The 14,215-nt window shown below is 37.8% G+C and overlaps 1 long non-coding RNA gene across 1 annotated transcript; it reads left to right on the top strand.

Annotated features, from left to right (window-relative positions):
* Positions 1-4,928: 4,928 nt before the first annotated feature.
* On the top strand, positions 4,929-12,623 carry LOC125762018 (uncharacterized). Its single transcript, XR_007418159.1, has 2 exons — positions 4,929-5,088; positions 12,588-12,623. It is a non-coding gene; the product is annotated as an uncharacterized LOC125762018 (long non-coding RNA).
* Positions 12,624-14,215: the final 1,592 nt, after the last annotated feature.

Here is a 14,215-nt window from a genome sequence, read left to right as displayed (position 1 = left end):
AAACATGACCATAGCGACCCGGATGGATAGACGCACTGACTCATCCGGAAGACCCGTGCGTTACGATACCGCCCGGAGAAAACACGTGGAAAACATAAACATTAAAAAGGTAATACAAAGAAAAGGGGAGAAAAAAAACATTACACCAACAGTGCCACCCAACGGGAGCAACTCGTACTCCACCAACACTGATCCTTTCATCTTTCGACTCAAACATTAAACCGTGGCAAATGGCTTTCAATGCTCCTATATTGCCAAACGTTAGGCCATACCAGCAAATGATAGTCTAACTCTTCTTTTCTGTGATCTTCTCTCTCTCTCTCTCTCTCTCTCTCCATTCCACTATATCTGATGAGTAAGCATTTTTCTTGTTAAACATCATTTTTGTGCTAAGAAACACGAAACAATTTTACGCATTTGCAAAAGCGGGCCCTTTTTTTGGTTTTGGTACGGCATGTCTTTTGTTCGATGGATTTTCACCCGTCCGTAAAACGTCTGCCTGCTGTTTGAAGGGCAGTAGGAGAGCTCTCACTTAAATGGAAAGGTTCATTGCACTGTTCAGAGTTTATGCAGATTGGTTAGGTTACTTAATTGATAGTAACAAGAGGTTCCTTTATTCAAAAAATATTATACTATTCAAACATGCCTTTTAAAAGCCATCAAACAGTTCATGGAGCATATAAATAAATTGATTTATTTTGTAATAAGTATCTAAGTAACACTTCTTACATAACATAGAGTGGAAAAATAATTAAAAAAAAAACTTGTTAATTCACATCAAGAATTGCAAAATTAAATTTACAAATCTGCTAATTAAGTAAATAGTAAAAAATAATAAAGCTTAAATGAAATTTAATACAATTTGCAATACTAGTCTTGTTACCAGCAATTGGTTTTTCCATTTAACGCTCCTAAAACTAAAGCTTATCACAGTTTTATGGTTTTTTTGCAATACTCATCACAAAATAATCATGCAATAATTAACCCTTGAAGCGGTTCTAAAATTTTGCGCTGTGTAATATTGCAATGTAACTCTACAACGAATATCTTTTTTCAGGAAGTTTAATTTTAAATTAAAATTAATTCATTTTCACTCTTTCTTAGACAACTATAGGTTAAAATTAATTAATTGAAACTGTTATATTATTTATATATTTTAGACAATCTTTTTCAAGCTAACCAACTAAATTCTTGTTATGTGCAAAACACTATTAATTTACCTTTGGGACATATGGCCTAAATTGTGGTCTAGAAAAACTTTCAGGCTTTGGAGCGCTATCCCAATACGGCGAAGTAATAGCGGTAGTCCCAAGAAGCTGTATTCCTCTATCGTACCACCCAAGCGCTTCTCAGAGAGAAGAAGGAGAAGATTAATCTACCAAAGACAATTTTTATGTGTAATTATAAATAAAATATTAATATCAAATATTTTCTCTAAATACCATTCACTTAATTTTAAAAGCCGTAATCATGTAATAAAATAAATAAAAAAATAAAATAATTTTTTGTTTCACTGTAGGAAATATACAAAACTTGTGCATCCATGCATGAATCGTTTTTCATCTTATGAAAAGTAAGGAACTAATATATAAAATAATCTTTATAATAATTATAAGTAATTGAATTTATTAAATATATTTATGATAAGTAAGAAATGAGTTGTTTTCTTGTCTAAAAAATATGGATAATAAATAATAAGAAATTAAAGATTTGTCGATTGTCGATCATTTTGTTTTTACCGTTTTAGTTGAGATAGAGCTAGTAAATCAGTTAAGATTTCTAGCTGCTGGATACGAAAAATTGAACTTTATTTAATGTATACTCAAAATGAACACAAAACATATTTCGAACAGAAAAAAGATATAATAGGACTAATATCTGTTCCCTGTACTAAATAAACACTAATGTTCGATGTGATATTGCCCCAAATGCAAAAAGGTAATTCACACACATTAGCATGCACAAATCATAGCTTTCAGCGGGTGCTTTGTGTTTTTTTAGTCACTTTAGATTAGTGCTAATGTTTCATTGATCCTTTAAGCTGCAGGAAAAGCTCAACATACCACGATCGGCGTACACTCACGTTTCACTTTTTGCAAAACAACAAACAAACGGAAGGGAACCACTTTTAAGCTACCTTAATCACTTGATTGCATATAATACCTAGCCATCGATTGCCCTTGCCCTGCATTATTATACACACATGCCATCCATCCTCTTTTGTTGACCATACCACATGCCTCAAAACACCTGACTACGTGCACGGGGAAAAGTCACACGGCCCCGGACACCACGTGAAAAGTTTCACCAACAAATCCTTTTCCCGCTTTTTTTTGTCCTTTCCGTCCAACCACGCACAAATAGGATTACGAGGCTTTGTTTCGCGTTCGATGTGTAAAAGCGTGGCAAATGTCGCAAAAGTGAGTGAGAAGCGAGAAAAGCAAAAAAAAAAAAAAGCAAAGATTACTGTTCAGCACCACGAGCCTCCTTAAACAGTCTGACCCCATGAGATTTTCCAGGTGTGCGGTGCATCGGTGCATCGATGCGTGTGTCGTTTAGGTTCCACAAATCCGACCACAAACGGTTCATGTCGCTGTCGATGTCGATGTGGGTCGTTTGAGTTGTCTCCGAAACACGTGGTTCAGTTGTATGCTAATTAAAATGCCTCTTTTTTTACCCTTACGCCTCTCATTAGACCCTTTATCCTCTTTCCGCGCAATATTTAAGCTGAGTTGGGTTGACATAAAAATTTGGTGTGAAATGAAATAACAAACAGCGTTTATTCCAAACATGAGCATGACGGAATTGATGTAAGTATGCTAAATTTCTTTCATTTATTAAAAAGGTTGAGTTTTTTTATGAATATTGTTTCATTTTGCTTTGTTTAATTTTTTATCATATATCTATTTTAATTTTTTATTTTATGATTACAGTTTGTGTCGTATATATAAATATATATTTTTATGTTTTAAATTTGTTAAATATATTTTATTAATTTTATTTTTTTTATTTTGTTATTTAGTTTGTTTTTTTTTTTGTATTTCTTTTTTGTTTAATCCATTTTCTGTTAATGTGTCATTAGAATATTTATTAATCTTCGATTTATTTTTCTAATTATCGCATCGGGTATTACAGTTACACATTATGTGAGAGTTTTATCTTTCCGTTCTTAATTTACAGATTTCATGCCTCTATTTTGTTTGACTTGTTTCTGAATGTATCTTCCTGGACAAATGAATTTTAGTATCTAAACTCAAACTAGTATGTTTGATCTTTATTGAAATCTTTGATTATTAAGTTGAATTTTATATTTAATTTACTAAATGAACAATGAAATTTAGAGAGTTTATTGCAGAAAGCTAATATGCTTTGAACAAAACGATCTCCTCAATGAAACCCTTTCGTTCCTTGTGTTCTGTACATCACTAGCATCGAGTTTTTGCTCTGTTCATCACCAGCATCGAGTCAACTTCCCATTGTTTCGCTTGTCATACTCAATACAGGTGCAGTTAAACCGTTGCTCGCCGTAAAGCTCGCATAAGTTCATTCAATTTCACGTGCCCACACGCACCGCGCAACTTTATCGTGCCAGAAGGTATAAAGTATCGTTTTACCGAAGTGCAAGCCCGTACTTTGCCTGGGCCAAATAAGTTGTGCCGGAAAAGAACAGCTGGTCCAGTTACCTTGCCGCCCAGCTCCTGCCTCACACTGATGGGGAGAATTAAAATGGAATTAGTGCGTAATTATTTGCATGAACCACCGCCTGTCATGGAAAACTGCACCGATTTACTGACCGGATTGTCGCTTTCTCCCCGTCTGCTTCGGTCGTAAGGATTCCATGCCTGGCGACGTTTGGGCAATGGTCACAACAGATTTTAATTAATCCTCTGCCTTGTCGGGGTGCAATGTAAAGCGAACCATCGAGCGCTGATGGTGGCCAGCTTTTCCGGTGAAACATTGCATCGACCACGCTAAGGTCGGTCGCGGGTGGAATGATTCGGTAACTTTTCTTTGGCGCTAATGCCAAAGTGGCTCCGGGCTCTAATTACGTCTTACACTTGTTGCGAAAGTGGACCAGACATTTTCCGTACCGATACTAAATGTCTACGGGTAAACTTTTTGTACAAAAATCTATAAATTTGCGTCGTAATCGCTCGGTAGGAAGCTTGTGATAAGTTGTGAAAATAAATTATACGGATTATGAGAATTATAGGATTATGATATTTTTAAGGAGGTTAGGAAATATATCAGCTAACCCAAAGAAAATACAAAACAAAGAAAAACTTAAAGTTTCTTCTAGGACTTAAAATATTTACTGTTCTTTTTTTTACGGTGGAAACTTGGTTGGCCCGGTGATGTATGAAGACAGTCTGTTCAGGCCAGCACCGGGTATCAAATCTCATTCGAATCGTACCCGTGTACGCAGGACTTACTATCCAGGACTGGCAAAAATAAAAAGAAGAAACTTATGCCACGCTTTTTGTACAATTCACACCTTGAAGTTGTGTTCAATCTTATTTTTCCTATAAAATCTTTAATATCTTTCAATTTTCCAATCTACAATCTTTTGTTCTTATTATGTTTTATATAAGTGATTTCAATTGTTTAATTTGTTTATATTTATCATCCTAAAGAAGTTTTATTTTATTTAAAGATTTATGTTTTTTCTTTTAATTTATTGCTTTTCCTCTTTAACACTAGCTTTGGTTTTCCAACAGATTAATGTATTTTTTATTTTAAGTTTCAGGTATTTTTCTCTGATTGTGAAATGGTATTTTTAATGCAAGCTTTTAACCTGGCATGTGTATTGTATTATTTTTCTAAGTTCAGTAAGTTTTATCTATGTCTCCAATAAACACATTTCTTTTAAATATCTTCATTCAATATTCTTCATTAAATATTTATTAAGGCAATAATGAAGAAAAACTGGGGGCGGCCCGATGGTGCATGTGATAAACGGCGCCAGTCCACACGGCCGGACCGGGTTCAAATCCCATCCGGACCGTCCCCCCGTAGCAAGGACTGACTATCCGGCTACGTGGTAAAAATAAGTCTAGTAAGCCAGAAATGGCCGGCGTGACCTGTAAGGTCGTTAAAGCCAAGAAGAGCGAGAAACACATTTCTTAACTCTTTTTAAACTATTTAAACTGTGCCTTGTTTTGTCAGTTAGAAGGTTAGCAAATCCTTTTTTTCTCAACAAAAATCGATGCTAATTACGTCCAGCTTTCTTTTAATTTACTGAGTTTTATAGCATTTTTTTCTTCATTCTCTCTCTTCTTGGCTTTAACGACCTTACAGATCACGTCGGCCATTTCTGGCTTACTAGACTTATTTTTACCACTTAGCCGGATAGTCAGTCCTTGCTACGGGGGGACGGTCCGGATGGGATTTGAACCCGGTCCGGTCGTGTGGACTGGCGCCGTTTATCACATGCACCACCGAGCCGCCCCCAGTTTTTCTTCATTATTGCCTTAATAAATATTTAATAAATAGAAATTGTTTAACATGCAAGTCAATAATTCCTCACCAGTCTCTTGCTGACCCTCAACGGAGAAAGACGTATTTTGGCTATCGTTCTAAACCGGGATAAAACCTGATTTGTTTGGTTGTGTGAGTGAGGTGCGCTGCTGCTTGACAATTATTGATGCGTAGGTAAATTGGTGTACAGGTATAGTGGACTGTCATAGGCATTACGGGTATTAGTGGGGTGGTATTAGTAAACTTGACATACTTCTGAGTACGTACTAACATCTTGAACGATCTGCTGACCGAAAATGTGGTGGCCGCCTGTCGGCCACGAGGGTCCTTCCCTCCCCACTTCAAGTAGGGACAGGACTGTTCTTCACTGGATGGACAGTAATGATTCTTTCGGAGAGAAGAGGTATTTAGTTCTCAGGGCCGTGGATAATAATGAACTTCCCAAAAACCCCTGGATTATCAGTGACACTATAAAAAGAGTCACCGGTAAGGTAGAATGTGGCCGTCCTTTGGACGCACAAAACACGAAAATTTTAATAGAAACCAGATCTGCTATTGCGTTCGAAAAAATGCAAAAGATCACTAAACTTATAAACGATGTACCAGTAGTAGTGGAACCGCACCCTACACTTAACAGTGTTAAGTTTGTTTTCTCCGCTAACTCTGTTGGCAGTATGAGTATTGAGGAAATAATGAAACACCTGGCAAATGAAAAGGTTACCGATCTGTACCGCTTTACAAAAAAAGTAAACGATCAAATGTTAGCAACTAACACATTCGTAGCCACGATGAACGCTGTGCGTGTACCGGAACACATTCTGATAGGCATGGAGCGCGTTCCAACAAGACCATACTATCCAAGACCAATGCGCTGCGGCTTTTGTCTGCGTTTTGGGCACACCAAAAAATACTGTAAAAATTCCGAAATGTGTGTGAACTGCGGATTAACTGCTCACGGTGCATGTCAATCGGAGGCAAAGTGTATAAATTGCGGTGGATCTCACAACAGTCTTGATAGAAATTGCGAACATTACCTAAAAGAAGTTGAGATAATTAAAATTAAAGTAAACAGAAACTGCACTTTTAAGGAAGCTCGTGACATAATCACTCTCCAGAGACCAAAAACAACCATAGTACAACAGAGAATTGAAGAAGCCCAGAAAACCGACCACAAAGACAAAATTATTGAACAACTCACAATCACAGTTGAAAAATTACAAAATCAAATTGAATCGCTTACAGAAACCATAAAAAAACTATCGACTCAGAAAACTGAAATCACGGACAAATGCATTACTGACAAACAAATATCTATCGAAGAAGATGATGAAGACGATCTTGACTCTACGTAGCTCTGTTCATAGCGACAACTCAAGCTACAATCCTAAGAACAAAAGATCCGCCGCTTTTTCTCCCGATGAGCAAAAACCACCCACTAAATCTCCAAAAGAAGAAAAGACAAACATTGTAACTCGCAGGGCAAAAAACAATCATCGAAAATCTAAATTTAAATAACATCCCGGAATTTACTATTCCATACATCCAAAAACATAGATTCAACCCATTGCAATGAAATGCTGCCAAATCTTTATTCTCATTCAAATCAAAAACCTAAACCACTCGCCATTTCATGGAATATCAGAAGCATGACAAAAAATTTAGATGAACTAAAAATTATAATAACTAAGTATAAACCACCTTTTGTGGCCCTACAAGAAACAATGAATCCAGCCTCTATCGCATCTACCCCGTTAAAAAATTATGATTGGACATTTAAAACAAACAAAACCCCTCATCATAACGTAGCAATTGGAGTACTCAAACATATACCGATGAAAATCTTAAAATTGTCTTCAACTCTACCAGCAGTAGCCGTTAGAATCAAGGCGCCATTTGAAAGCACCCTTTTATGTTTATATCTTCCCCCAAACCACACCAATCTATCAGAACTTGATTCCAACATCCATGCTCTTATAAATCAACTACCTAAACCTCTTTTAATACTAGGTGACTTAAACGCCCAAAATAGGGACTGGGGATGCCAAAATTCAACTCGTCGTGGAATGCGGCTACAAAATATTTTTGAACTGCATAATTTGTGCACACTGTTCAATAGTTACCCGACCAGAATTGCTCCATCAAATGGGACAACATCTACTATAGATTTTTGTGTTACTTCTTCTTCTTTAGCTTCAAAATGCTCTATTTCGGTTTTGAAGGACACTCATGGAAGTGATCATTTTCCAATCCTTTTGAGTAGTAAACTTGATGCTTCTTCTGAATCTTTTAGACCCCGATGGAAGTATAATGAAGCTGACTGGGATAATTATCAAGAAAACATATCCTCTCTTTTATCAACTCACGTATCAACCCCTGACATCTCAACCTTCAGTGAAATCATCATTAAAGCAGCTTTAAACAGCATCCCAAAAACAAAAGGAAGTTATCGCACTAAATATACAGTTTGGTGGAATAAAACGGTAGCCGAAGCAATTCATGCAAGAAGATCTGCCCTCAGGAAATCCAAGAAAGCGAGTAAAAATCAAAACAACATGTTTATAGAAGTTTTAGCAGAACAATATCGGGAAGCTAATAGAGTTGCTAAATCAGCCATTCTCTCAGCCAAAACGGAAAGTTGGAATAACTTCGTAAAGGGCATAAATCCATCCATGACCAGCAAAGATATGTGGCACCGAGTAAATCTTCTCAAAGGTAATAGTACACATAATAGCCCAATTCTTATAAAAAACAAAAAGCCAATTTCCGATCAAACCGAAGTAGCTGAAATTTTTGCAGATCATTTTTGTAAAACATCCGCGACTGCCAACTATTCCAAAGCGTTTAAATCGCATAAATCCCGTTGCGAGATAAACCCTATAAAATTCAATGCGCATAAAGACCAGAGCTACAATAACCTTTTTACCCTTCAAGAACTTTCCTGGGCTCTTAAAAAATGTCAAGGAAATTCAGCTGGGCCCGACGATATTGGCTATCCGCTATTGAAAAAACTTCCTTTTGAAGGTTTGTTTACCTTACTGCGCATTTTTAACAACATATGGAAATCAGGCAACATACCTGAAGAATGGAAAGTAAGCTACATAATTCCTTTTCGTAAGCCACACAAATCTAACCACGAGGTGGACAGTTTTCGACCAATATCGCTGTTAAATTGTACTAGCAAAGTTTTGGAAAGGATGGTTAATAGAAGATTAACTGAAGAACTCGAAGCAAGAAAACTAATTAGCCCCTGCCAGCATGCTTTTAGATCTATTCGCGGATCTGTTACCTATTTCGCAGCGCTCGAAGAACTGCTAAATGAAGCAAAAACGAAACATCTCCACACGGATTGTGCAATTATTGATCTCAAAAAAGCTTTCGATCGGACATGGCACTATGGGATACTTCATCAGCTAAAAACCTGGAATTTTGGTGGTCGGCTCACTGGGTTTCTTCAAAGCTTCCTACCTAATCGCTCATTTAGGGTCCTAATCGGTGGTAAACATTCTAGTAGCAAAAAGTTGGAAAATGGAGTACCGCAAGGTGCTATACTCTCTCCAACTCTGTTTCTTATAAGCATGGAGTCCATAAACTCATATCTAACTTCTAATATAAAAGCATTTATATACGCCGACGATGTGACATTAGTTGCCACTTCTAAATCACCTGAGGAGTGCAGAAAAATCTTACAAAACGGAATGAATGGTTTACGGAAATGGTCAAAAACAAACGGATATGATATTTCCCCTACGAAATGCAAAATATTGCATATCTGTGGAATTCGCCACAATAAGAAACCTACACCAATTAAATTTGGAAACATCGCCATCCCAAATGTTCGTAAAGCATCAATCCTAGGTATTATCCTCGACTCTCGGTTGACCTTTTCAGCCCATTGAGCCCACATTAAATTGACTTCTAAAAATCGTCTCAATCTCTTCAAGATGCTAGGATACGGCAAACACCGCGCGTCACGACTACTATGTTAAATATCCTTAAAAGCTGGTTATTGCCTAAACTTTTTTACGGTATTGAATTTGTTTCTTTAAATAGACACAAATTCGAAAATACAATCGCCCCATTATACCACACCGCTATTAGGCTTTCCACTGGTGCCTTTATTACCAGCCCTATTGCATCATTAATCTGCGAAAGCGGCCAGCTCCCTTTCTCGTACCTTATAGCCTACAGATTAGTGTCAGCAGCAGGAAGCCTGTTGGAAAAAAATACGGACACCGAAGCTTTCATCAAAAGAGCTAAGGATTTATGGTTTGATCTCACAAGTCAACTATTCCCCGAGATCACCTAACAACCTCGAACTGGATATCGTCCCTGGAATAATAACCATCCTATAGTTGACTGGTCGATGAAACGATGTATTCAAGCTGGTGCAAATTCTACTACGGCAAACAAATACTTCATTGAACTAATAACGGAAAAGTACAGCCAACATCATCACATCTATACGGACGGATCTGTTTGCGACGACTCTGTTGGTTGTGGTCTATACTAAACAACAACGAAATGTGCAATAAAGCTTCCTGATCACACCTCAATTTTTTCGGCTGAGGCTACAGCGTTGATGATAGCAGCTGATGAAGAGGCGCACCCTTCCAAACCTAACATTATTTTTACAGATAGTGCTAGTGTCTTGACTGCCATAGAAAACGGAAGATCAAAAGACCCATACGTTCAGTCTCTCGATGATCTTCCTCCTACGCTAAACATAACTTTCTGCTGGGTTCCAAGCCATGTGGGAATCAAAGGCAACGAAAAGGCAGACGTATTGGCAAATGAGGGACGCAACATGTCGTCCTGCGTCACACAATCAATATCCAGAAGAGACATGCAACGATGGTCAAAAAGAGTGTTAACTCAAACATGGCAGCAAGAGTGGAGCAGAAATCTGGACGCCGCACTGAGATATATAAAGCCATCAGTTAGTGCACACCTTGATCTTCGGAGTCATCGGGATCAGGTCGTCTTGTCAAGACTACGTATAGGCCACACGTATTTTACACATAACCATCTACTGGCAAAAACGGAACCACCACAATGCGTGTACTGTGGTGATAGGGTTACCGTTCGGCATCTGCTTGCTGATTGTATCGAACTAGATGGGGAAAGGAGGAAACTAGTAATGGATACAGGAATCGATGTAATATTATCTAACGAGGATAAAAATGAACGAAAGGTGCTAAGCTTTGTAAAAAAGATAGGAATTTACGATCGAATCTGATGGATAACAAATTTTGCATTATTACTGAATTTAATTGAATTTGATGTATATGTAGTAGAATAAACGTTAAGAGGTGAAGGCAGCCATAAAAGGCTCAAAACCTCTATAATTTCAATAAAAAAAAAAAAATAATAATTCCTCACTTTTTTGTCACCCTACATGTCATCACACAACTACATACATTTATTTTCTTTAGCAGCGTTGTTAAATGGTATGCTATTTTCGACTTTTTTTAAATAATTAACCTTTCGTTTATAACAGATAATCAGAAACATAGCAAATTTTTATAAAATACATAGCATAGCATTATTGTAAAATAGCAAAAAGGGCTGAATGGGCAAGATTTAATAAAAAAAATTAAATCATTTTGTACAAGTGAACTTTCAAAGGCAGGAAGAAAACACTCTGGAAAACCAACCAGGAAAACCAACGTTTCTAGTCGGAGGAAATGGAGAGCTTTCCACAGTGCGATTATCACCCAAAAGGAAGATGCGTTGAACGATACAAATTCCCCTCATTTTATTATTGTCTCAAGCTTCGAAACCAGCACAAGAGCAATGGGACAAATAAAAGTAACACCGTCACCGGGACAGGAAAAGACACCCGTAAAGTAGTGAGTGAATGAATGAATAGCGCATTGCGATAATGGTGACAACAATAACCACCGGAATGTTCCCATTTTTTACCACGTCCACGCTGTCGGCATGACACGCAACAAAGCCGCGGGGATAATTCTTCACCATCAATAGCGACTACCCTTGTACGAGCCCGAGCGAAGCTCCAAAGCGCAACGAAACTATCCACAACTTAATTAATCTCAGCTTAATTATCTCCCCATCCAGGGCGGCCTAAGCTTCTCCGCTTGTAGGCTCCAGTGGTTTATACTCTAGGGACGAAGGATTCGTCCTAGTACGGCCCAGAAAAGAGCTACGAAAGACGAATAGATCTGCCGTTGTCTTTTGCACCGATGTGTACAGATGATGAGTTCATCATTGGAAGAGTTTATAAATGCGGAAGGGGTGATGGTAAGAGATTGCAACTACAGCAATGAACAGCAAAAAAAAAAAAAACAATATGCCTCTGCCCGGTTGGTTGGCAGGGAGGATCACGTTTTTGTTCGATGATTCATTATGCATCGACTGGATGGGTAAATAGCATCGTTTCTCGGAAGTGTTAAGATGAGCTGTTGTGTACATTCCGCACTACGTTGGTCTTATCCGAACAATCGTTTGCGGTTTATTGAGGTTTTACCTTGAAGCCGCACGAAAACCGGAAGTAGCACGATCGTTTTATGTGTCTTTTTGAATGCAAAGGAAAAATAGAGCAAACTGAGCAAAGTCATGCTAAGTGGAAAACAATCGCAAGTGGATCAATTGAACATTTAAACTGTTTCGTTGGAGAATTTTCCGATTATTTTTATTCAAAAAAGGGGATTTGAAAAAAAGATTCTATATTGGAAAAAAAATAGTTTTCAATTTTTTTCTTATATTTCCACTGAAGAAAGCAGGGAAATAATGTGATTTTTCGTTGGTTTGTTCGTGTTTTTGTACTGCATTTTTCTGCCAAAGCTGATATTGAAAAAAAGAAAATTCAAATAACCTCATTCTAACTAATAACAAAATAGCTAGTGCAACTGTTTTATTTCGAAAGCGATGAATCATTTCTAAAAAACTACTAAAAATTATCCTTCCAAATATGAAACTAAACTGTAAAGAGGGGCGGCCCGGTGGTGCATGTGATAAACGGCGCCAATCCACACGGCCGGACCGGGTTCAAATCCCATCCGGACCGTCCCCCCGTAGCAAGGACTGACTATCCGGCTACGTGGTAAAATAAGTCTAGTAAGCCAGAAATGGCCGGCGTGACCTGTAAGGTCGTTAAGCCAAGAAGAAGAAGAAGAAACTGTAAAGATTTGCATATTCCTATACTACATGAAATTAGACTAACAGATAGGAGTATAGTTCTAACGATGATGTGATTAAATCAATCACGTCCGGCAATGTAGTATTAAATAGTGTAATTAATTGTTTTTTATTATCTAACTAAGCACACTAAATAAACTAAAAAAAAACATAACCTAACATCGAGCTCTAATGTTCACATAAAAAGCTATTAGCGACATACAATGCTTCCTTATTGACATTTCGATACGCCTTATGCTGTACGAAGCGCATATCACCGGCGTTATTGCCAACATGCGGTCTAACGCAAAGCCCAAAATCATGCTTCACATTCGCTTAACATTCATCTAATTTGACAGTCCAAACCAACGCTTCGCTTCCCACTGATTGTGATGCATTTGGCCAATCGAGCTGAGCATAATTAGAGCACGAAATGCATATTTCACAGGGTTATACACCGAAAGACGAATGACACTGGTTTCAATTAATAGAACCACGGAGACGCATACAAACACGACCCTGTTTCTATTCTAGTTTGCAATCCACAATCACGCAACATAAACAGCATATCAGTGGTGTTTAATAAACGGCAAACCCTGAAACACTCCTAACCGGTCTCCATTTCGCCGTGATCCCAGTCTGCATGTACTATCACCGATAAGGATGCCGACTGCGTGCCGAGTTTCTGTCATCGAACCATGGGAGAAATGGACCGTCACCCTCGGGCCTCGGGTGGCTTCATCGTAATATATTGCGACAATATTTGCCGATGGTTAAAAGGTGCGTTTCGACGCAACGACAACAACAACCGGCACTGGCAGACAGCAACTGATATTTGTCGTGGTTGTGGTGTACTCCCGTCCCGATTGCTGTTGCTGCTGATGATGATTATGAGGTTGATAACGAATCGAAACCATGTACGCTGATGGAGGGAAACCAACCAAGAATCAATATTTGAAAAGGTGTACCCCGTTCGGTTGAGTTGCTTTTGCAAAATGGGTCTATTTGCACAGCTTACACCTTTCTTAAGAGTTTTGGCCATGTTTGACATCATGCCTGCAGTCGATTGTACTACACTTCGGTACTTCGTTTTGCGAAAAATCTGCTCCTAAAATGTGTAAGGTTCTACATCGGTCAGGATGTATGAAAATGCTACATCCTTTTTGTATGCTTTTAACTAACATGTAACGTAACACGTACAAGCAATTAAGACCACAGTCAAATTAGTCGAAGGAAAAGGATGAGAAGCTGGCGCATTGTAGTTTTTATTTAGGAAAGGGTAAGCCACACAGACGACAGACGATATTAAACTTTTAAAGCAAAGAAAAAGTTTTCGGATTCTTGCGCTTTGTAAGTTTGCTAACTACGTTGTCCACATGATTGGAAACAAGAACGCTGTGTTCATTGTGTTGAATTTTCGTTGTGTCTTATGTTTGTTTTTTTTTTGTTATTGTCTTTATGTTCGTAATTTGTTCTTTAAGATTTGAATTAATTTTTATGTTTTTGTTCCAGAGCACAATTTAAAAAAGGAAATTGTACGATCGAGATAAGATTCTATCAACGATCAACAGAGTTATTCAGACAGTTCTCATTTATTATA

Source organism: Anopheles funestus, chromosome 2RL (genome assembly GCF_943734845.2).
Source record: "Anopheles funestus chromosome 2RL, idAnoFuneDA-416_04, whole genome shotgun sequence".
NCBI classification, from domain to species: domain Eukaryota; kingdom Metazoa; phylum Arthropoda; class Insecta; order Diptera; family Culicidae; genus Anopheles; species Anopheles funestus.
Note: the sequence above shows the minus strand (reverse complement) of the source record. Positions and strands in the feature narration are given on the sequence as shown.